We start from the raw sequence: 21,560 nt of genomic DNA on the forward strand, positions 1-21,560 counted from the left end.
ACACCCAACCCCCCAACTCCCTAACTCCCCTGACCCAACCCCGCCCCCCACCCAGTGTCTGCTAATCTCAAGGCCCAGAATATAATAATAGCCAGTGTGCGTACACCCTGTCGCCCAGGTTACAGTAGTTAAAGGTCTTCCCCAGTGTCCTGGGCCATCGGTGGTTCCAGCCACAGTCCCCTGTAGTCCGCCCATCTTTTCCATATCTTAAAGTGTTTCCGGGGGCAACCCCTGGCCTCAAAGATCGGGCGCTCAAGTCCCATGCAAAAGTCCAATCCTCGTCCCCAAACCTCCAACAAAGGGGCCCTGGGGTCCTTCCAGGCCCTGGCTATGTCCCGCTTGGCTACAGTAAGGCCCAGGACCAGTAAGTGACGCTTGTAAATGTTGCCCCCCACCTGTTCCATAACATGAAGCAAGCCAAGTTGCGGTGATCGGGGAAGGTCCCAGCCCAGAACCTCAGCCAAACAGTCCCAGACCCCCACCCAGTACCTGGCCAAGTTCGCACACGACCACACAGTATGGACAAACGTTCCAACCGCCCGGCCACATCTCAAGCATTCGGGGGAGGCAATCAAACCTGCTTTCCACAACCGCTCTCTGGTAAAGTAGGCCCTATGTAAGTATTTAAACTGAATAAAGCGGAGGCGCATCGCAATGGCCGCCCCCTTAGGGGCCTCCAGGGCTTCTCTCCAGTCCTCTTCTTCGAACGCACCAAGATCTCTCTCCCATGCAGAACGTAATCCATCAAGAGAGGAGGAACAGTGCGTGACCAGAGTTTGGTATATATTGGAGATCTTTTTCTCCTCTAGTTCCCCCAAGAACACCTTGGCCTCCAGGGGGCTAAACTCGGGCAGAGATTCCAAGCCCACCAGGGAGGGAGATAGTGCATGACGTAGTGCATGACGTAGTTTCAAATATTTAAAGAATTGAGTTTTGGGCATGTCATATTCCTCCCTCAACATCTGGAAAGACTTAAGGGTGGTGCCCCTCATGACGCTGCCGAGCGTGGAGATACCGATATCATCCCAGCTCCTGAATCCCTGTAGGGACGCCAGCTCCGGGAGACGGCCGTTCTGCCACAGCGGGGTCTCCCTCGTCAATCTGTTCCACCATCCCATACGGCGCAAGGCAGCGCGCCACACCCAGAAGACCACCTGAGTGACCATGGGGAGTCGTTTCCTGGTAGCTGCCGAATAAAGAATGGTGTGGACCGTGTCTGGGTCCATCAGGTACCGCTCCAGGGCATAAGTCGGGTCGCCCCGATCCCCATACCACCAGTCGTTAAGCACCAGCAGGTGCGCCGCCTGATAGTATGATAAGATGTCCGAGGTGGCCAGGCCCCCGCAGTACGTAGAAAGGAAGCAGGTGCGGAGAGCCACTCTCGCCACTCCCCCAGCCCAAAGGAACTGACTGAGAGCGGCGTTCACTTGGCGAAACCACTGCGGTGCAATGGGGTATGGGTGGTTCTGCAATTGGTATAGAAGGCGCAGCAGGGCTACCATTTTAAAGATCGCCGACCGGCCATATATGTTCAGTGGCATTCTGGACCAGGTTTTTATGTCCGAACGCACCCTGTCCCACACAGGCACCACATTGCGCTCCCACGCCAAGTCCGGAACATCTGTAAGAAAGATACCCAGGTATTTGAGGCCCCCCACCGCGCTCTGCAGTGTCAAGGCCCAATCACCCGGCCTGTCTCCGCCGCCCAGAGCCCACAGCTTGGACTTCTGCACATTCAGATGCAATCCTGAAATCTCCCCGAAAACTTTCATTATCTCCAGGACCCTGGGTCCGGACCGATTGAGGTCCGTGAGGAAGAACAGGACATCGTCGGCGTAGAGCGCAATACGGTCGGAGGGGCCCATGTCCCATTCCAGTCCCCGGAGTTGCGCATCCATCCTCACCCACGCCGCCAGAGGCTCCATGGCCAGGGCGAATAGGTAGGGGGAGAGAGGGCATCCCTGCCTGGTGCCCCGTCCGATGGGGAAGGACTCGGACGCCGCTCCCGCCACCCGCACCGACGCGGTCAGGTCCGTATAGAGCAAGCTCAAGTATGAGAGGAAAACCGGCCCGAGATTAAGGCGGGACAGCAGTGCCCTAAGGTACACCCAGCTGAGAGAGTCAAAGGCTCGGTCGATATCTGCCAGGAGGAGCGCCGTTGGGATCCCGGCGGCCCGGGCCGTCTCCACCACCACCTGCGCCCGGCGAATGTTGTGCCGAGTTGCTCTATGGGGCATGAACCCCGCCTGGTCAGGGTGTACTAAGTCAGTGATGTACGGGAGAAGGCGGTTGGCCAAGGCCTTGGCCAATATTTTCGCCTCGAAATTTAAGAGGGAAATCGGTCTGTACGAAGAGTGCTGTTCCGGGGGCCTCCCTGGCTTACAGAAAACAACAATTTCTGTGTGTCGCCAATCCGCTGGTAGGTGTCCACTCTCCCTGGCCGCCTCCAGTGCCAACTGGTAGCGCCCCTCCAGCTGGATATGAAAGGTCTTCATAAACTCGCACGGGAATCCGTTCGGTCCCGGGGCTTTGCCGGTGTTCAATTCCCCAAGTGCCGTGCCCAGTTCCTCCAAAGAAAGGGGAAGGTCTAGCCGATCCCTGGCCTCCTCTGGGAGGGCGCGCGGCGGGATATCTGCCAAAAATTTGTCTATATCGTCCGCTGAGAGGACCTCACGGGGGGCATAAAGATCGGCATAATACCTCGCGAAGCTGGCAGCTATGGCCTCAGGGGCCGCCAACTGGACACCTTGGTCATCCCAAATGCCCAGCAGAGCCTGGGGCCGGAAGGTGTGTTGGCAAAGTCTATATAGCATGGTACTGGATTTATCCCCCCATTGATAGATCCTGCTCTGAGTGGCTAGCCAAAGCTGGCGCGCCTCATTGTGTAGCAGGGAGGAGTACAACTGCTGTGCCTGCAGGAGCGGCCCCACCGCCTCGTCCGTGTCACTCGCGGTACAGTCCCTCTCCAGGTCCCGAACCCGCCCCGCCGCCTCCTCCTCCTCCTCCTCCTCCTCCTCCTCCTCCTCCTCCTCCTCCTCCTCCTCCTCCACCTCGCGCAGATGGGTCCTGCGGGCCTCCACACACCAGGCAATGTCCACTCCCCTGAGCACCGACTTCATCGCCTCCCACTGGGTGACGGCGTCGACCTCTGGCCCGCCATTCTCTGTCCAATAATCGGAGATAGACTCGCGCAAACGTGTGCGGTATCCATCCTGCTGTAGGTGCCACGCTGATTGGCGCCAGCGGAAGGGCTGTCGCCTCCTGTCCAGCAGCAGGTCAAGGGACACGGGGGAGTGGTCCGAGACGCCACGGGGGAGTACGGCCGTGGTAGCGACCCTCGACAGCCAAGGAGTCGGTACGAACAGGTAGTCTAGCCTAGAGAAGGACTTGTGCACAGCCGACACATAGGAGTATTCTCGGCTCAAGGCATGCTGGTAGCGCCATGTATCGGTCCAACCCATGCCCTGTGCCAGGCCATGAAGCCTCGTCGGCGCCGCTGTCTGGGGTTCCCTACCGGGCCTGTAGCGATCCATCCGCCCATCCATCACATCATTCCAGTCTCCTCCCACAATCGCCAAAACATCCGGGATACCGATCCACACCTCGAACAACTTCTCAATAAGGGCATCCTGCAGCGGGGGCGGGGCATACACGCTACCAAAGACCATCGGCTCATTCCCAATCATTCCTTTAACAAACACGTATCTGCCATGTGCATCTACCCAATGAGTTTCGTGTACATATGAGAGCCTTCGGTGTATCAGGACCGCCACCCCCCGGGACCCCCTTGCAAACCCGGCATGGAACACCTGTTGATAGCCAAACCTCTGTAAACTAAGGGTCTTGGTGCCCTGAAGGTGCGTCTCCTGGAGGAGGAGGACATCCGCCCCCTCCCTCTTCCCTAGCTGCAGCACCGCCCCTCGCTTAATTTTATCCAGCATCCCCCGGACATTCCAGCTCACCACTCGCAATTTTGCCCTTGGTAGGCCTGACCGTTGGTGATCAACCATAGTCAATGGGGAGGAGATGTAAGGACCCGGGCTCTCGGAGCCACACACACACACAAGAAAGTATCCTAAGTAATGCAGACACTGTGCCACCCTCCCCCACCCCCCCCAACTACCCCAACCCCAACCTGTCCCCCAACCAAGCTCCCCAGCTGCCCCCCTCCCCCCCCCTATACCTCACCAAACATTGAAGTACCTGTCGCGATATGGGCGGCTTCGGGCCCAAAACAGAGCGCCCAAAGCCTACCATACCCATGGATCCCGAACACCCACTGACTCTAAAGCTTCCCCCCTCCCCCTAACTACTCCCAACTATGCAGGAGGCTAGCAGCCCCTGTATCGGAGCACCCAGAACCCGTCCCAGAGTCTGAACCTGTTGTGGGACAGTTAGAAAACGTAACAGTTAGCACATGATGCGGTCGTCAGGTATGCAAGGCACCAGTGGAACCACTGCCATCGCTGGAGCGGCTGGTATCCGTAGGCGGTCAGGACCACCCATTGCACCTCATCCAGAGCCCCCCGAAGCGTCCGGATCAGCTGGCTCAGCGGTACTGCGCCCAGTGTCGGAGGCGTTGCGGCGCCTGGACCTGGACTTCCTACTCTTCCGGCTACGAGCCTGGTGGTCACTCTGGGTTTGCGAGGAATCACTCGTGTGGCCTGGATCAAGGCCCGGTTGGGGATGCGGCCTGACCCTCACTGTCTCATCTGTCCACCTGAAAACATCTTCCGGCGTCTCAAAGAAGTGAGTTTTAGACTGGAAGACCACCCGCAAGCGGGCCGGATAGAGTAAGGAGTACTGTATCTTTAGGCCCCGGAGTTTAGCCTTGGCGTCCAGGAAGGAGCGTCTCTGTTGCTGCACCATCTTGGTGTAATCGGGGAAGACCATGATCTTGTGGGATTCAAATGAAAGAGAGTCCTTGGCCCTCGCCTCTCGCAAGATAACGTCTCGATCGTGAAAGTTCAGAATCCTGGCGATCACCGGCCTGGGTCGTTCACCTGTCGGCGGTTTCTGCGTCAGGGCTCGGTGCGCGCGTTCGACTACGAAGCATCTGGACAGGGTATCCGGAGGGAGCCAGCTCTCCAGCCATCGGGAAAGGAAGCGTCCCATGTCCCCCTTCTCACAATCCTCCGGAAAACCTACAAAGCGAAGGTTTGGTTCTGCGCGCCCGCCCTTCGGCGTCCTCCACCCTAAGTGCTAGACCCTTCTGGATATTCTCCATCGCCGCCATTTTCCTCTTCAGGGTCCCGACATCGTCTTCCACAACTGAGACCCTGGACTCCGCTTCAGTTATGCGCTCCACTGCATTGCGCAGGTCCTGCCTTAGAAGTGTCACATCGGCCCCAACAGCCCCAATCTTAGCATCCAGCATGTCTCTCGACTGGGTGATGGCTGCCATCAGCGCCGCGTTGTCCGGCCCCGGTCCCTGGCCGCCCTGCGCTCCGGGCCCGCCATGCGGTTCCGTGAATTTGTCGATGGGCCCCTGCTTAGCGGGCCCTCCTCCCCCCCTGGTCATGGCGAAGGCTGAGTCCGGCCGAGTTGTCCCCAAACGCGCCGGCGGCTGCTGACGGCGGGGCAACCTTCACTCCAACAGCTATCAAGAGCAGGACACCCTCACCAGCGATGGCCTCCTCACGCCCCCGACTGTCGTACACTCCAGGTGATAAGGGGGGGGGTGTTCCCTAGACGCGACTCCGCTGACCCCCGCAGGCCAGGTCCCAGCGCGTGCAAGCCTCTCCCGGGGCACCCTCCGCTCTATGCCAGCTGGCTTCGGTGTACCCCGCGTGTCCCAGAGGCTGCCAGGGGATCCCCCAGGTCTGGCAGTCTGGTCCAGGCCCCCAATGACCCCCCCGGGCACAGCGTCCCTCAGCAGTCACAGCAGCACCATTTGTGGGGGGGGGGGGGGGGGGGGGGGGGGGGGCAGCCAACACTCACTGTCCGTCGGGTCTCGCTGAGGGTCGGCACCAGGTCCACGCCGGGCACCCCCAAGGCAGCACGGGCCGCTGCAGTCCAGGCCTCCGGGCCCCACAGCTCCGGCAATCCCCGGATTGGGAGAGACAGCAGACCAGACAGGGCTCGCCCCTGGCCCCTCGGTCCCCGGGGCTCCCAGGCGCCTGCACCTCCGGGCCAAGGATCTGTGGATGCGAATTCGGGCAGGGGTCGCAAAACTCGAGGCCCCGGCTCCTCCAAGGCCAGGTAGGCCGCAGCGTCGCCGAGGCGCCCCTCAGCGCTAGTTCTCCTGGCTTGCTCCGCGTGGAAGGGCAGGGGGGCCCGTGATGGTCCGCCCGCCGCAGGCTGCGCCGGATCGTGGCAGGGAAGCGGCGCCGCGGACCTCAGGACGGGCTCTCTGATCCGGGTGCGCCAAAATCGAGGCCCCGGCTCGTCCGACTGGCTCTAGGCCGCCCGCCGCTCCAGCTCACTGCACCACCAGGGAGGGTCACGGCTCGCCAGTCCCGGCACCGGAATGCACCCTGAGTCGTCCGCTACCTGTGCCCCAACTCCGATATGCTTTGCGGGTCCGGGGGCCAGGAGAATTGGTAGGATAATCATCGGGCCGGCGGGAGCTCTAAGAAGCCACGTCCGCCATGATCGCCCGCTAAGCCACGCCCCCAAGTTTTCACAACTCTTTGAATAAACTTTTGTAGCAAAATGCACAGGTGAAAGGATGAGAAATAATTTGAAATTGTCTACAGTCACTGCTTATGCCGGAAAAAGCACCTACCATGACCCTGAACCGTACCTTATATGGGTCAAAAACATATGCCATAGCTTTTTGCTAATAAGACTATGTCTTAACACTGTTCACTTTCTTGTCGCTTACGCGAGTCAGGGTACATTCTCTGTAAATCTCCCCGTTTGTCCTTGCAATGGACTGTGCACAGAGCACCTTGCACTTTAACACCTTCTGCAAATCTCATATCACACTGAGGTCTGCTTATATTTTACCACTTTTGAGGCAGGCAGATTCAAGGCAGTGCAGGGTTGTATTTGGAGTTGCTGCAGTGATCTACTGTGGGATTATGTAACTCGATTGCAGTTTTTATACAACGAGTGACACGTCTACGTTCTACACGTGCCCCATGAAACGGGGCACTTTTGTTCAAGACTCTTTTTAGGTCTCGCCTGTCGATGCGCATGCGCATCGAGCTTGCGAGACTATTGGGGCTTAACCACTCTTTAACTAACTTGCAAGGAATCGTGGCGATTCCTTGCAGTGCCCGTGACTTTTAAGCTCAATGCGCATGTGCATTGAGCTTAAAAGCGCGTGCACATCAGTTCCCTCAGCCGCACTCCAGGCCCCTGCTGTTTTCACACCCTCTCCGCTCCGCCCCCTCCCCTGCCCGCCGTGTCGCATTTCTCCTCCCCCCTCCCCTTATCTGCCTTTCCCTCCGTCTTACAGCGCTTTCGCTTTTACAGCTGCTTACAGTTTGGCAAATTGCGGGGTTTCATTTTGCGTGTGTGCTACTACATCTTACAACGCTTTTGCTTTTCCAACACCGCACATTATATCAGTGTGTTACGGCGCTTCCGCTTTTCCAACACCAGGCATTGTATCAGTGTGTTATGGCGCTTTTTCTTTTCCCCACACCAGACCTCATGTTGCTTGTATTTTTTACCATGTCGCCTACGGCTCTTTCGCTTTTTCAACACCAGACCTCGTGTTGCTTTTTTCCTCCGCCTACACTGCGTTGCGTATGCATGCGGTCACAGCAGCGGGTGGTTTTGCCATGCAGCGGGGGGGGCTCCTTCAATAAAGCTAACATGCTCCATGCTGACCGAGTGATATGCCACCAGCGGGGGTTTTACCCTGCCGCAGGGGGCCTCCCTCAATAAAGCCATCATGCTCCGTGCTGACCGAATGATTTGCCCACACTCCCAGGTTGTTGAGCCTATGCCGGGTCTCAAACCTTCATGCCTGCAGCCTCACTCTGTTTTGTTTTTTATCTCCCACCTAGCCCTCGTTGCGCTGTTTGTTCACTTCACAGGCTTACAAGCACTTCACATAAGTGCCTCGGCTTCATCTTTCAGCCTTGCAGCCGTTTTGGGCTGAATTATTACCACGTTACAAAAATCCAAACATTTATTTGCCACCCTTTTATTTCACTTAACTTACCTGATCCTACTTTAGTTTGCAAGTGCTTGTTTTTTCAGCTGATCCTCGTTAGTTGCTTTGCAAACTAAACGTGGATCGGCTGAAAACACAAGTGATTGCAGCTTGTGTTTTCAGCTTATCCTTACCCCTCCCCCCCAGCCGTCCCCTAACATTTTTGTTTTTCAGAAAGCACACATGCTTACGGCCGATCCTCGCCTCCTCCGACCCCTTTCTCCTGATGATAGGCATCCCTGCAAACACATGTGCTAAGAAACACTTACTTCAGAGCCGAGGACACTGCCAACCGTCTGCTCCCCCTCCCCTTATCTGCCTTTCCCTCCGTCTTGTTTTTTTTTTTACCCGCTCCGCCCCCTCCCCTGCCCGCCGTGTTGCATTTCTTTTCTCCTCTTTGCTCCTCCAGCAGTTCTCTGTCACCTTTCCTTCTCTCCTCCCTTGTCCACCTTTTCATTGTTTTTGCCCACCTCTCCTCCAGTTGAACTCTGTCACTAGCTCCTTTCAGCCCCTTCTCATTCCAGTGTTTTCGGGTCCCATCTCATGCTTGTTATAAAGGGGCTGCCAAAATGCGGACACTCCTCAAGCCTCTGCTTCACATGAGACTCTGCGGCTCTCCTGGGACAATAAACCACTCCAGAACAAACATGGAGTTGTCATACGCGGCCATCTATCTCAATTAAAGGCCTCATAGCTTCTCTAACCTCTAGGAAAATCTAGCCCTGCTATTTAATTTTGGTGCGAGATTACTGTGTAAAGAAGGTTTGCATAACGTCTCATCTGACTAACTAGTGCTTTAGTTTAGCATTGTATGTGTTTTCATAGGCTTGTGTGTATGTCCTTTAATGCATGTGCATGCTTGTCTTTTTCTGTTCAGTTCCCGTGTCAGTGTGTGCTTACCTGGATTTCCGTTTGTCTAATTTATGTGGCCTTTGTCAACGAGGCAATCCGCTACTCTGTCCAACGTTTATGAAGACGAGACACTCAACCACGCAATGCCACTCACACACACAACGCCACTCACACACGCAACGCCACTCACACACGCAACGCCACTCACACACGCAACGCCACTCACACACGCAACGCCACTCATCCATTTGCAAAACGAAAAATGTTAAACTCTTCTATTGCGAGACCTATTGCATTTTCAATGCTTGTTTAAATGGTTTTATATATTAGTGTGTCAATACTGTATGTTGATTTTATATACTGATATTTTGGACAATGAATAATGAGAGGCTTTTAAATCAAGGCTAAAGGGAAACCAGCACTTTTGTAGTCTTGTACTCTATTATATTGTTTTATTATTTATTATTCGTATAAGGTACATTATCATATTTTGTTACATAACGGACTCACTGAGGTTACTGTTGGAGGAAGAGGTTGTGTAGACAGCACGAATTGCTGTCTCACTATATTGCACCGTTACCTCTTTTTCCTTGTATTCAGCATTTTAAAGATCTGTCGATCTTTTTTTAATATGTAAATGATGTATTTTTAAGTGGACTTTTATGATTTTTTTCTTTTCAAAATCCAATAAAAGGATTGGATTGAACTGAAATTAACTCTTCCTATCCCACCTAGTTACAATAAACCTAATGTTGAAAGGACCCTGGGTCAGAGTGCAGCGTTCCTCCTTGAGGCTGGGAGGTAGAAAAGTTAGTCGACTCTGGCAGAAAGGTCCTTGCACACCTAAGCATCAAGTGAATAGGTGTTTTAATGGGTGCAGAAGCAATGGGGCTAAAGGGCCAGTACTCGGCTGCAGCACCAAATGAATACATGGACTGTGCCTACTCCACATTAGTGCCAGTGTCTGATGCAGAAGGCCATCGGAGGCTGAGAGTTTACAGGGCCTGGAGGGACTGAGATCTCCAAGCACAAGGCCACCTGGATGGAGAGGAGAGCTAGCTAGATGGGCGGAATTTGAGGGTGCCATCATGACGCTTAGGGTGCAGAAAAGGCAGCGCAATTCTGAACACGCGAGCATGGGATCAGATTATGCATGACTGTCCATTGATAACTCCTGATAGCCACCTGCTTTCAAACCAAGGTGAGGACTCTTCAGCTAGGGATGGACCGGTGGTTGTATGTATATTATTCTAATGGCGGCTGCGTTTATTTGATTGTGGGTACAACAGTGTTGCATGATGTTCAATATTTGCTGCAGCTTCTCCGATGGGTACCTCAACTCACTGTGTTAATGCGATTGTACTTTGAATGTGGAAAATGCGAATAAAGTTTGTTACAAAAAATAATTGGCTGTCTAGATTTAGTTTAACTACCTTATTGTTCATTTTTCTTTCATTTATTTTGCCAGTTCATGAAAACTGTGAAAAGAGAATTTCACTTTTCCTTTCACTTGCTTCACCTAATGTGTTGTGCGGCTATGAATTATTAGGTCTTTTTTGTACTGTGCAATTTATCTAACTCTTAGCATTACAATGGAAGACAAAGTCTGGTCTAATCATAAGGAGAGCTAGATAAACTGGGAAACATAAGATGAATGCATACATCTACAGAAAGTGCGATTTATTGAGAAGGAGTGGCACAAATAGCTTTGTCGTAAAACAATTTGCAAGGAAATGTAAGTCTAAGCTCTAAACCAGTGGGTCTTTGATATAAAATAATAAAAAGAGGAAGCCTTCTTCTGTTTCTGTACTATAAAAAGCTTATGGCCAATGATGAGATGCACCACTTATCACTTCAATTTCTAAGGGATCATACTGATGCTGTGATATGGTGAGACAAAGGCCTGCCTCTCTCAGTTTCATGAGGGTAATCAACAGTGACAGACAACTGGCTTACATAGTGACATGTGGAAATCTAAACTTAAATCCCATACTGGACATAAGTAAAAAATATTGTAAAATTTGCTGAATGTTGAGAACAATATATAATCTATAACTTTTAATACAGCTAGTTTAAGACATAGCCAACAAGATGTATACTTGATACAAAAAAAGGTCCCTTTCCACCTGGCAAACGATTATAGCTGGAATTGCTTCTCCTACTTTGAGTCTCTCTGAGAATGAAGCTAATTTCTTGTATTCATTGGTTACTAAACTATTATCATTCATTTGGAACACAAAGGATAGTCTCAATAAACTAGAGGATGTAGAATGGACACCAGGTATAAGGAGGACTACTTTGGATATTTGCACATTGTATCCAATAATGTAAGCATCAAGGCAATCAAACACTGCTTGCACTGTATACATGCCAATCCACCTAAACACATCCAGGTTTTACTTATTTTAAATAACGAGTCCTTCATAAATGAACATTGTTCGTATATCCTTGGAAACAGTGAAGATATATTTTACAGACAGGGACTGCAACTAAACTATCCTAGCTAAACATAGAGCACTAAAGACTATGAGACATGTGTTGCTATTCCAAAATAAAAAAATAAAAAACAACATAGGACAGAAGGTGAAAGAATAGTCATAATCACACCATTTAACTGACAGAATAGCTCCATACACCAGAGTGTACAGCGATATTGGCACATCCTCCAAGGAGACAACACATAAAAAAATTCACTGCTATATAAAGCTATAATGTAACATACCAATAGGGGCGTACCCAGTGTGAGCTGATGTGCCACAGCTTCTTAAAACCTATTGTAAATGTTACTACAAAATTAAATTATACAGCTCAATAAGGGCTCCTATAAATGTGGGCACTCTAGCACGTGCCAGCTCTCAGATTATAAAATTGCAGACTTTAGTTACAATTCAGAGACTATATACACAATTCATGACCTCATTAACTGTAATACGAAATCTGTACTAGGTTATTCAATAACAGTACAAATCTATGTAGGAAGGCAGCACCATTTCTTGCTCAAAAGAAAGGATTCAAGAACACATCAGAAGTTGACAAGATACCCTTCTGAAAACAATACATCAGGAACCACAGTCATCACAATACCATAGATGTAAACTTTCATGGTCTTCAAATAGTGGAAATGAATCTGGGTGGTGGAGAAACGGGGGCTAACTTTAGGTCAAACTGAAGCTAAATGGTTTGTTAAACTACGTAGTATTGACATAGGACTGAATCAAGACAAAGAATTGCATTTTTTCTAGGAAACTGAAATATGTGCTTGTTTGAGAAAGGATCATGACCTACACACCCATCATTTATATATATTTTTTTTTTGACACAATTACTAAATATTTCCAATTTTCTTACAAACGGGAGTTACTATTACCAATTCCAAGATGGCATCTATTCCTACCTTGAGTTTCTTTAATGATGATATTGGCTTTCGTGGGCCCCTTTTTAACACCAAGTTGAACTCACCTCTTACATTATATCAGGCAGTATAAAACTGCATTGAGATTTAATTCTTCTCTACGGATGCTGTATAGTCTTTAAAAATAGAAATCATTCGCACTTGCTTCTTTTGAGCATCCTGGTATAAATATTACTACTTTACTTTGTCAGTATCACCACTCAAAAGGATTAAACTAGAGATTAAGTCACTTTTAGATAATATAAATGGCCCTATGCAAACTATCACTAACATGGCACAGGTTCACGTCACTCTTCTATCTTTTTCATTTTTCTTGTTGTCCGTAATATTCTTACTTTTTATCCCTTTTCTGGTGACTCTCCTGGATCACTTTTTGTAACAAATAAGGTTTGCCGATGCCATACTAGCTCATACTTTTCCAAGAGGGATAGATAGATATCTTTGTTGACTTACATTTTCGTTTCAGAGTTGTAAATGGTCCCCATATTTGAATCATATTTTGTACTGACTTTTGCAATATACAAATGATTTAGTGAATAAATATTCTTATAGTTGCCTTTTTTACACTGGACAGCCTTCAAAGAGACCTATGTAAGGACGAACCATGTGCTTAGTGTTGCGCTCTTAACCACAACGAATTATACACAACACTGCAATCAATTAAATATTGTTAAATTTGCACTTGAAGAATAAAGAAATCTTTAAGATTACTATTGTTATATCGAGATTAAAATGATCATATCACAAAGCTGATGTTGATTTATTTAAGGTGTGCACAAAACCTTCATATGCACTGCAAACGGCTATTGGGGTAGTGTATCATAAGCAAACAAAAACTGTGCAAAAGGCCTTTCACACTATTGGTGAGTGCCACTCAGTTACTAATTGCACCAATTTAGTTTCTGCAATACAAGAATGATGCAATAAGTACTATAAACAAGCATCTGCAATGCAATAGGTCTCGTATTTACGCGAGTCTGAGCAGTTGGCATTTTTAACGACAAAGTCTCATTTATGTTTTGGTTTTTAAAACATAAATAAAAGGCATTGTCATTTACAATGCCAATAGCTCAAACTCTCACAAACGTGAGACCTATTGCATTCCAAATGCTTGAAGGCATAGCTGAGTTGCCCCCTTCTGTCTTCTATGGCCCCTGAAGAACTCCCCGTTTGCTAGGGATTAAATAAATAAGCTGATAGTCACAACTGCGCACGAGAGACCCTCCTGCAGTAAGAGAAACTCATTAAAGAAAATAGTGCTCCTTACAGACTAAAGAAGACGTACCGTGTAACAACTGAAGTAAAAGGGCCAGTCCTCATATGTAAATGTAAATGTAGTTGAGCTTATATAGCGCACAGCTACCCGCAGTGGGTGTCCCGGCGCTTGCTTAGGGAACCCTTCCTGGTATTCCCCTGTGAGATAACAGGGTATCCACAAGGTGAAAGTCAGGCATCCCGCCGCGAGGGGCCGTTGTGGAGATTAAGCAAGCTATTGCCCAGAGTCGCAGAGTGTGAACCCGTGAGTCGAGGAGGCACCGGGGCAAGAATTATCGAGTCCGTGGAATTTTTAGCCCAAGACCCGCCGAGGCGGGGAATTGAACCCTGGTCCAGGACCAATCTCAGCTTCCGGGTCTGCTGCCTCTAACCCCTGAGCCACACTTCTCATAGGAGGTTACAAATGAAGACAAGGCGGTACTAAGGAGGGACTAACAAGCCTAATAACGAATCTGAAGCCAGCATTTACAAAGGACGACACAAGCCAATGACAAATATGGGCGGAGAGTCTCACAGAGCAGAGCATGCACTGCCCAGGCCCGACCTAAAAACAGGCATCTTATTTTAGAAGCTTTGTTATGTTTCAATTGTGTTATGCCTTCCTCCTCCAAATTAAAGAGACATGTCTGTACCATCACAGGTCTCCGTGAAATCCATATATTTTTCAATTCGATCAGCCCTCCAAAATAATCTCAGATTTTTATGTTTTGAGTTTAAAACCCCAAGTACAAATTAGTTGGTAAAAACAAATACAAAGAGGTGGACAAGCATGAACATTCACAGGAAGAGAAGAGCTGAGCAAGAGCAGAGACAGGAAGGGGTCTTACTTGGTTGGCTCGAAGAGCACAAGCCGAGTCATTCAAAGATTCACAATGTAAATTGTGCAGCCAACAGCATCGAAAAACACAATAGAGGTTATTTAAGTTACAAATAGGTTAGGTCACGAATGCTTATGTTTCTCTTCAGTACAATGGATTATATACCTCTGCACTGACATTTGTTAAAATACTTTTTTTTAAACAAACGTTTTACCACCTTCAACAAACCGACAGAACCGCAATGAGCGAACCAAGAGATGGTCATTTACAATGTATAGCTGGGCAATATCATTGTTGTCATGTGGAGCAACATTAGTGTCTATTAAACCATATGTGAGCATTTTAGGTAGCATTCATCCTGAACTAAATTTCTTCAAGGTGATCCCATATTTGACAGTTAAGTAAAATGATTTGCACATTAACGGGCAGCGTGATCAAATGAAGAAGCGGAGATCTGAACCAAATGTTTCTGGTTATATATAGAATGAATTCAACCACTGGCTGAATATCTCCTTCTCTGCCCCTTTATTCCCAACGGACAATTTTTTGTGTTAAATTATTATTCGATTTAAAAGACGTATAAAAATGTCAAAACTACTTTCTTCCTCAATGTAAGAGTAGGCTATTTTTAAGTTAATGGCACGCCTTTCCTTTCACTGAACGAAAAGTGCAGAGGGTCACCACCTCAATTACAGCATTAACACTGATTATTAAATCAACAGGACCGACTCAGTCCCCACGGGTCCTCAACGGGAAGCTTGTGAACTGCAGCTCACACAGAGCAAAAACGCACCTTTTTAGATTTTGAACCATCAACTGTCAAGTGACTTCAATTTTCTTTTTATCTTTTAATATTGCAATAGGGAGGGGCAGAAATAGCTCTATTTTGGCTCGCAAGTGCCTATGGGACAAGGGCCAATCCAGAGCCAGTCATACAGCCTGAATCTTGCTTGGCTTGCAGATTGTTAGAGACACAGTTCCACGCCTGCCTATCTTAAAATACAAGTAGTCCTGTAAAATAGTGTCAAATAATCCATTACATTTTCTAAGATATTCAGGGACTGCTTGTTTAGGCAAACTTTTTTGTGATTTACCAACAGCCATCCATGTGCTTATGACAGCCTCAGCTGGAGCGGGCATAGGAGGCTTGTTGCCGACAGACTCCCACGATGGTGTCCAAGAAATAAGCCTGTGCGATCTACACTCAGAGATATTCGACCTGATCTACTCTACAGCCGCAACACTTTCTGCACAATTAGGCGGGGGTTGGTTTACTGCATATGCACCACCACCCACAGCATAATTTGCAGATTCCGACAACAAATAACATTGAGTACAATTTCAAACAGATCAAAAGTGACTAAAAACACAGCAACGCATCGTTAGTTGCTGCATTCAGGCGTTAACATGGTAACAATAAAGTGAATCTTTTCCCTTGACAGTGTAAACTTCTGTAACAAAAATCGCGAAATAATGGTGCCACATAATTTGCCATTTCTTGCCGCAGAATTTGGTCGTCCATTTCTACTTAATTCCACTGCTATGAAACTACTTTATGAATGTACAAAGTAAAGAGTATTTGGCCAATTTTAAAGTTCAATAGCAGTAAACGACACTTTCAAGGACCTTCATTATTACTTTGGCTTATTTTAAAAGACCCAGCTGTCTGCTATCCCGCCACCATTCCAAAACAACTTGACGCTCTGTTGGTTAAGCACCACTAAACGCTGTAGCTAAAATACTGAACCTGCCTGGCGGCTTGCGACACCATACCAAAAAAAAAAAAACAAACGACAACATTGCTGCGCATTGGCTAGTCGTGAGCCATCAATATTCTAGGACAAGGTTGGTAACGGGGTAAATAACAACGTCTTCTATTTTAAACATGCTATCGAAAAAGTGGAAAACACGAAGAAAGCACCCAAGTACTACTAAAGAAAGAAGCCAGAATGGCCAATGCAAGCACTACCGTAGAATTTGCACCGACTCATGGTAAAGTAGTGAGCCCTTCCAGAATGTTTCACAAACACAAAAGCCTCGTCAGGGGTAGTAAGCTCTGTATAAATCTAACTACAATACGATGCATAATAAAAGCATGGCAATTCAAGCCTACTAAAAAGGACATATACAATGAATACATTAAATCTATTTAAAGCGAATGCTCTCTTAAAACCTACAGCCTTCCGACTAGAAATGTATATAACATTTTCCTCTTAGTGACCGTACCTGAGCTGCGGTGTCACAGTCTGCCTATTTCGAGCTGGAACCAGGAAGCGCTTTACGAACTTGACAGCCAGGCGAAGAGCCGCACACATCCTGCAACTAAAGTTCTGTTTTTTTCGGGTTGAGCCATATGAGAAGTATAGGGGTGACGGGGTGAGGACGTTTTAACAAAACAAGTCGCAAGCGCTCCGTTTTTCAATGCAGGCGAGTAAATATTTCTCGTGAGATTTAAAACATCTTTCAAGAAATTCGTAGGCAGCTGTCAGTTTGCAGGGAAACGAATTGGGAGTTCGTTTGTCTTAAAAACTCCACCCCGAATATACGAAAGTGGAATGACCCGACACAGGAAGTTAGTTTCCTGGCAGGCTCCCCCCACCCGCCAAGGAAGTACATCAAATATTTTGTTGCTTAATATCTGACTTGGAAACGCCGCTGATGTTTTTACTTCGTCACCAGAAAGAAAGGGTGCCGTGTGTATATCTTTGCGTCATCGCCCTGTAATGTTACCTGTGCATTTCAGTTCTTAATTTAGTTGCAGGAATTCGATCACATACTCCAAAGTGACGTGGGAGACTCCCTCTTTTTTCTTGCAAAAAAAAGTTTCTATAACTTATATAGGGATTTCTCCTTAAAGCTGCCGTCAGTCCAACGCTAGGTAGGGGAAGTTAAAGTCCCCCTATTTCTTCCTGTGAAATCTCCCTGTTTGCTTCTTCCAAATGATAAAAACTTTAGTGGGTGACAGTCTGACAATGCTCTATTACCGCACAACTATCTTGAAGAGCAAACTATAGAACTCTCAAATTTCCCAAGTCCTTTATGAGTATTTCACCATTCCCAGGTTTTTGTTTCGAAGACTGATTTTTCAGTGATGAGTATATACTGGGATAACCAGGACTACAAATCCCAAAATGCAAATGAATGTGTTTCAACTGGACCGGGGAAATATGAGCGCCCACAAACTCATATGTAATGACTCTTCTCTTTCACACTACACAAAACTCTTAAATCAAGGGTTACTGTCTAGCTCTAGGTCTGTCATGACAATCAGGGTTCGGGGCATTAAAGTTTTGCAATTTGCAAGCTGGCTTGTGACTGCCACAACAAATTGTTGCTAAGCACTAAAGGTCCCAAATGGCAGACTCACAAAATATTGGCTAGCAAACAAATTTGCTAATCGGTAAATTAGCGACTCTCCTAACTGGCATTACCAAATTGTGATTCACAATTGATATTTACTAAAGATTTGCGAATAGTGGCAAAAACAGCATTTTGCACTCGTAAATCACCATGAAGCGGCAGCAGGTGGGAGCCAGGTGCAAAGCTTAATAAAGGGCCCACAATATTTTTTTCTAAAAAATGACTCCTTCGCGTGCCGTGGCGAGGGTAATAGCCCAATTATTATACATGCCAACATTTTAAAAGAGGAAGTAGGAAATAAAAATAAAAATTCTGGAGAATGTATTTCTCTCATTGACTTCTACTGAAGCCTGAATCGGGTCTATTGGCTTGGATGGAATTTCCAAGTGTGCTGATGCAGGATCGGATATGAGAAATGCAAATATACGTTTTTTCCTTATCTGCCATGTGTGACATTTTCATAATTTAAGTGTAATTATGAGTGACATTTCAACGACTATGAGTGACACTTTATCGCAAGCAAAATCAAGCCATGAAGACCAGAGAAACATATAATTATCAGAAATTACACCTATTTGAATAACGATAAACTCTAAGGGGATCTTAAAATTGCTGTAAAGCACCAGAAATAAAAAAAGTGGCCTTGTAACCTGATTGGACAGTAGTCACTGACCCTCCGCATCGGGCAAGCATCAGGAGAGTGAGGCTGAAGCACACATAGGTTACAGCCAGCTAGGGCAAGACTAAGGAATGTGCATGCGGAAGATTATGCAAGACAGTTTTATTGGTCCAATTAGTAATCTACAGCCCTAAAATACTAAAAAAGCAAAAGGTACTTGAAAAATGTAACTAGCACCTACGTCTGTAACGAAAGGAGAATAGCCATGGGTGTGGACTGAGGGGCAGAGTTTTAAAACAGACACTTCACATTACCTCCTCGTCCTGTCTCCCCGTCCCATTCCTTACAAGTGAGCAGCTAGTCTGCTCCCCAGAAACCTAAAACCTAGCAGAGCTTTCAGCACTTCCCCCAATATGGCGCCACCAATCCGGTGAGTATAAAGGGGGAAGTGCGTCATAGAACATCCTGTTCATTTTTTTTCTGACTTCGTCAGTTGCCTTCATGCCTAGCGGAGCTGCGAGTCGGGTAAGTGTACCTTCTGCTTTTTTCTTTCTTTCTTTGGCAGCCTGCTGTAGCGGCCGCTGTTTTTCTTGTGTTTGGGGTGGGGACTGGGAAATGTACCTTTTTATTTGGTGCCTTCTCACGGCCTGCTTTAGTGGCCGTTTGTGCCTGTTCTTTTCCCTGCCCCTCGCCCTCTTGTAACGGCATGCTTTGGCGGCCGCTCCTCTCACGGGGGTCCCATCGCGCCCTGCTTCAGCGGGCGGGGGCCATCCGTTCTGTCCCTGCGGCACGAAGCGTCCTTTGGGATTCCTGCCTCCCCTTGTTAGGTCTCGCCTGTCAATGCGCATGCACATTGAGCGGAGCAAGACTATAGGGGCTTAAACAGTTTAACCATACTGGCGATTTGATGCAGTGCATGTGCGCTTTTAGCTCAATGCGCAAGCGCAATGAGTTAAAATGCGCGTGCACAGCATCAAATCTCCAGCCATCGCCATCTGTTCCCCAGCTTGGTGCCGCCAGCACCTCCCCTCTCTCTCCCTGCACACAGCCTTGCTTGCATTTCTCCTCCCCCTCCCCAGCCGCCAGCACCTCCCCTCTCTCTCCCCGCACACAGCCTTACTCGCATTTCTCCTCCCCCTCCCCAGCCGCCAGCACCTCCCCTCTCTCCAGCCGTGGTGCCTGGTGGACCTCTTGTTTGGCCTGCCCCTTCTGCTGCTGTGGTGGGGTCCGTGAGGGGTGTTTATGTGACGCTTTGTTCCGTTGGCTGATGCTCTCTGACTGGTTTGCTTCGCTCCTCCTGTGCCGTTCCTTGCTCTTCCGGAGCGCTGTGCACATGATATGCTGCATCCACTACTGCGTCCTGTATTCGTCCTCTTGGTCGCAGGGCTGCGGCCGTGACTCCTTGATGTCGCCTGTTTTGGTTTGTTTCCTTAACGGTGGCCTGGTGGTTCGAGCCTCTTTCTATGTGGAGTTCCTGGGTCTGGTGGCTCGGTGGCCTGATGCATCCTCTGCAGGAGCCTGTGTTCTCGGCCTCTTTGTCAGGGGTTCGACACCGGGCGGGTCCACTCTGCTTTTCATCCATCTGTGGTCGTTCTGATGCTGCCATTGAGTTTGGTGGCGTTTCCCCTCTGTTTTTCTGCTCCACGTGACCTATGGGTGTTCGTGCACTTTCTTGCAACGCTTGTTGTGAGTTTCACTCCTGGTGTTTCTGAGGTCATGTTTGGCCTGGTTGAACCCTGGTTGGGGGTCTACCTGGGTGTGCCAGTTGTTGTGGGTTTTTGTCCTACTCATGGTCCAGGGAGCTATGGCTCTGAGGTGTGTCTTGTGCCTTTGGTGGTGTCCGCCCTCTCGGGCCTGGGTTCAATTCCTGCCGATGCTGTGAATGTGTCCCCAGGTGGTGCGGTTTCATTAGCTTCTTTTGTTGTTCCCGCAGTCTGTCACATTGGTTTCTCCTTGATGCCCTTCCCTCTGCCGCTGTGGGTCTTCGAGTGGTGGGGGCGGTGGTGCATTCCTGCTCTGCCTCTTTGAGGTCGGGCTGCATCCTTTTCCGTCTACCTGGTCCAGTCCCTGGTAATGGTTCCCGGCCCCGGCTCTTCTTTTGCTGGTGTCGTGTCTGGATGCGTTCTTGGAGGGCTGGGTCCTCTCGGACGTCGGTCCTGTTTCGGTGGCCCTTTTCGGGGTTCCTGGGTGGTCGGACCCCGGCTGGAGGTGCGCTTTTGTTTTTCGCCTGCCCCAGTGGTTGCCGGTTTCCGGCTGCCTGGACCTTGCGGCCTGTGTCCGTGGGTTCTCTTCTGGGTGGCCCCCTGATCCTCTGCGGGCGTGGCCTTGCTGGGAGGTGTGCGCCTTCTGTTGTAGTAGTTTGCTGTCGTGCTGGTTCCTTCTTTGGAATGGGACGAGGATTGTTGTTCGTTCCTCTTCCTGGTCTCCGTGACGGATCCTTCCTGCTCTGTGCCCTGTCTTGGGTCTCTGGGGGTTCGTTCTTTTCTTTTCCTGACGTGCATTCCTGTTGGTGGCTTTGCTGTCCATCCTGCCTCTGGTGCTTCTGGGATGCTTCCTTACGTCCCTGGCCCTGCTGGAGGTTTTTCTCCTCGTCCCCATGCATCCTGTGGATCGGACGTTTCTCCGGTTTGCTGTTGGTTCCCGGCGCTTCAGATTCTGGGTGCTGCCTTTCTTCACCTCCATGGGTTTTTTTTGTGGCCCCTCTGGTGGTTTTTCTCTTTTTCTGGGCCTTCAGGTTCTTCCCTGTCTTGACGATTGGTTGTTTTTTTCCTTTGCTCAGGCTCTGTCGGTTGTGCCCTGGTGTGTCCTCTTCTGAGGTCCTATGGGTTCCTCCTCCTTCAGTTGTCCTCTCTGATGCGCTCCTGGTCTCTGTGGTTCCTGGGGGCTTTGTTCCGCATGGATCTGGGGATGGTGTTCCTTTCCGAGGTGCGTAGGTTACCTTTGTGCCTTCGCCTTTCCTGGGTTCTGTCCGGATCCCAGGTGTCTGCCCGGCTCTGGTTGTGGGGTTCGGGGGAGTTGGCTTCCACTATGCATCTCCTCCCTTGCATCGTGTTCTGGCCCTCTGGGATCCTGCCTCTCTGGATTACGAGGCTCTTTTTGCTGTTGCCGCGGGGG

At 49.1% G+C, this 21,560-nt stretch overlaps 1 protein-coding gene across 1 annotated transcript in view; it reads right to left on the reverse strand.

Annotated features, from left to right (window-relative positions):
* The window catches only part of MYD88 (MYD88 innate immune signal transduction adaptor), a 55,310-nt gene extending 38,514 nt beyond the window's left edge, over positions 1-16,796 (reverse strand). Inside the window, exon 1 of the mRNA XM_078665260.1 lies at positions 16,694-16,796. The gene's annotated coding sequence lies outside the window, so the exon portion shown is untranslated. The remainder of the gene's footprint in view (positions 1-16,693) is intronic.
* Between the last annotated feature and the right edge of the window lie 4,764 nt (positions 16,797-21,560).

The sequence above is a fragment of the Lissotriton helveticus genome, chromosome 10, assembly GCF_964261635.1.
Source record: "Lissotriton helveticus chromosome 10, aLisHel1.1, whole genome shotgun sequence".
Lineage (NCBI taxonomy): Eukaryota > Metazoa > Chordata > Amphibia > Caudata > Salamandridae > Lissotriton > Lissotriton helveticus.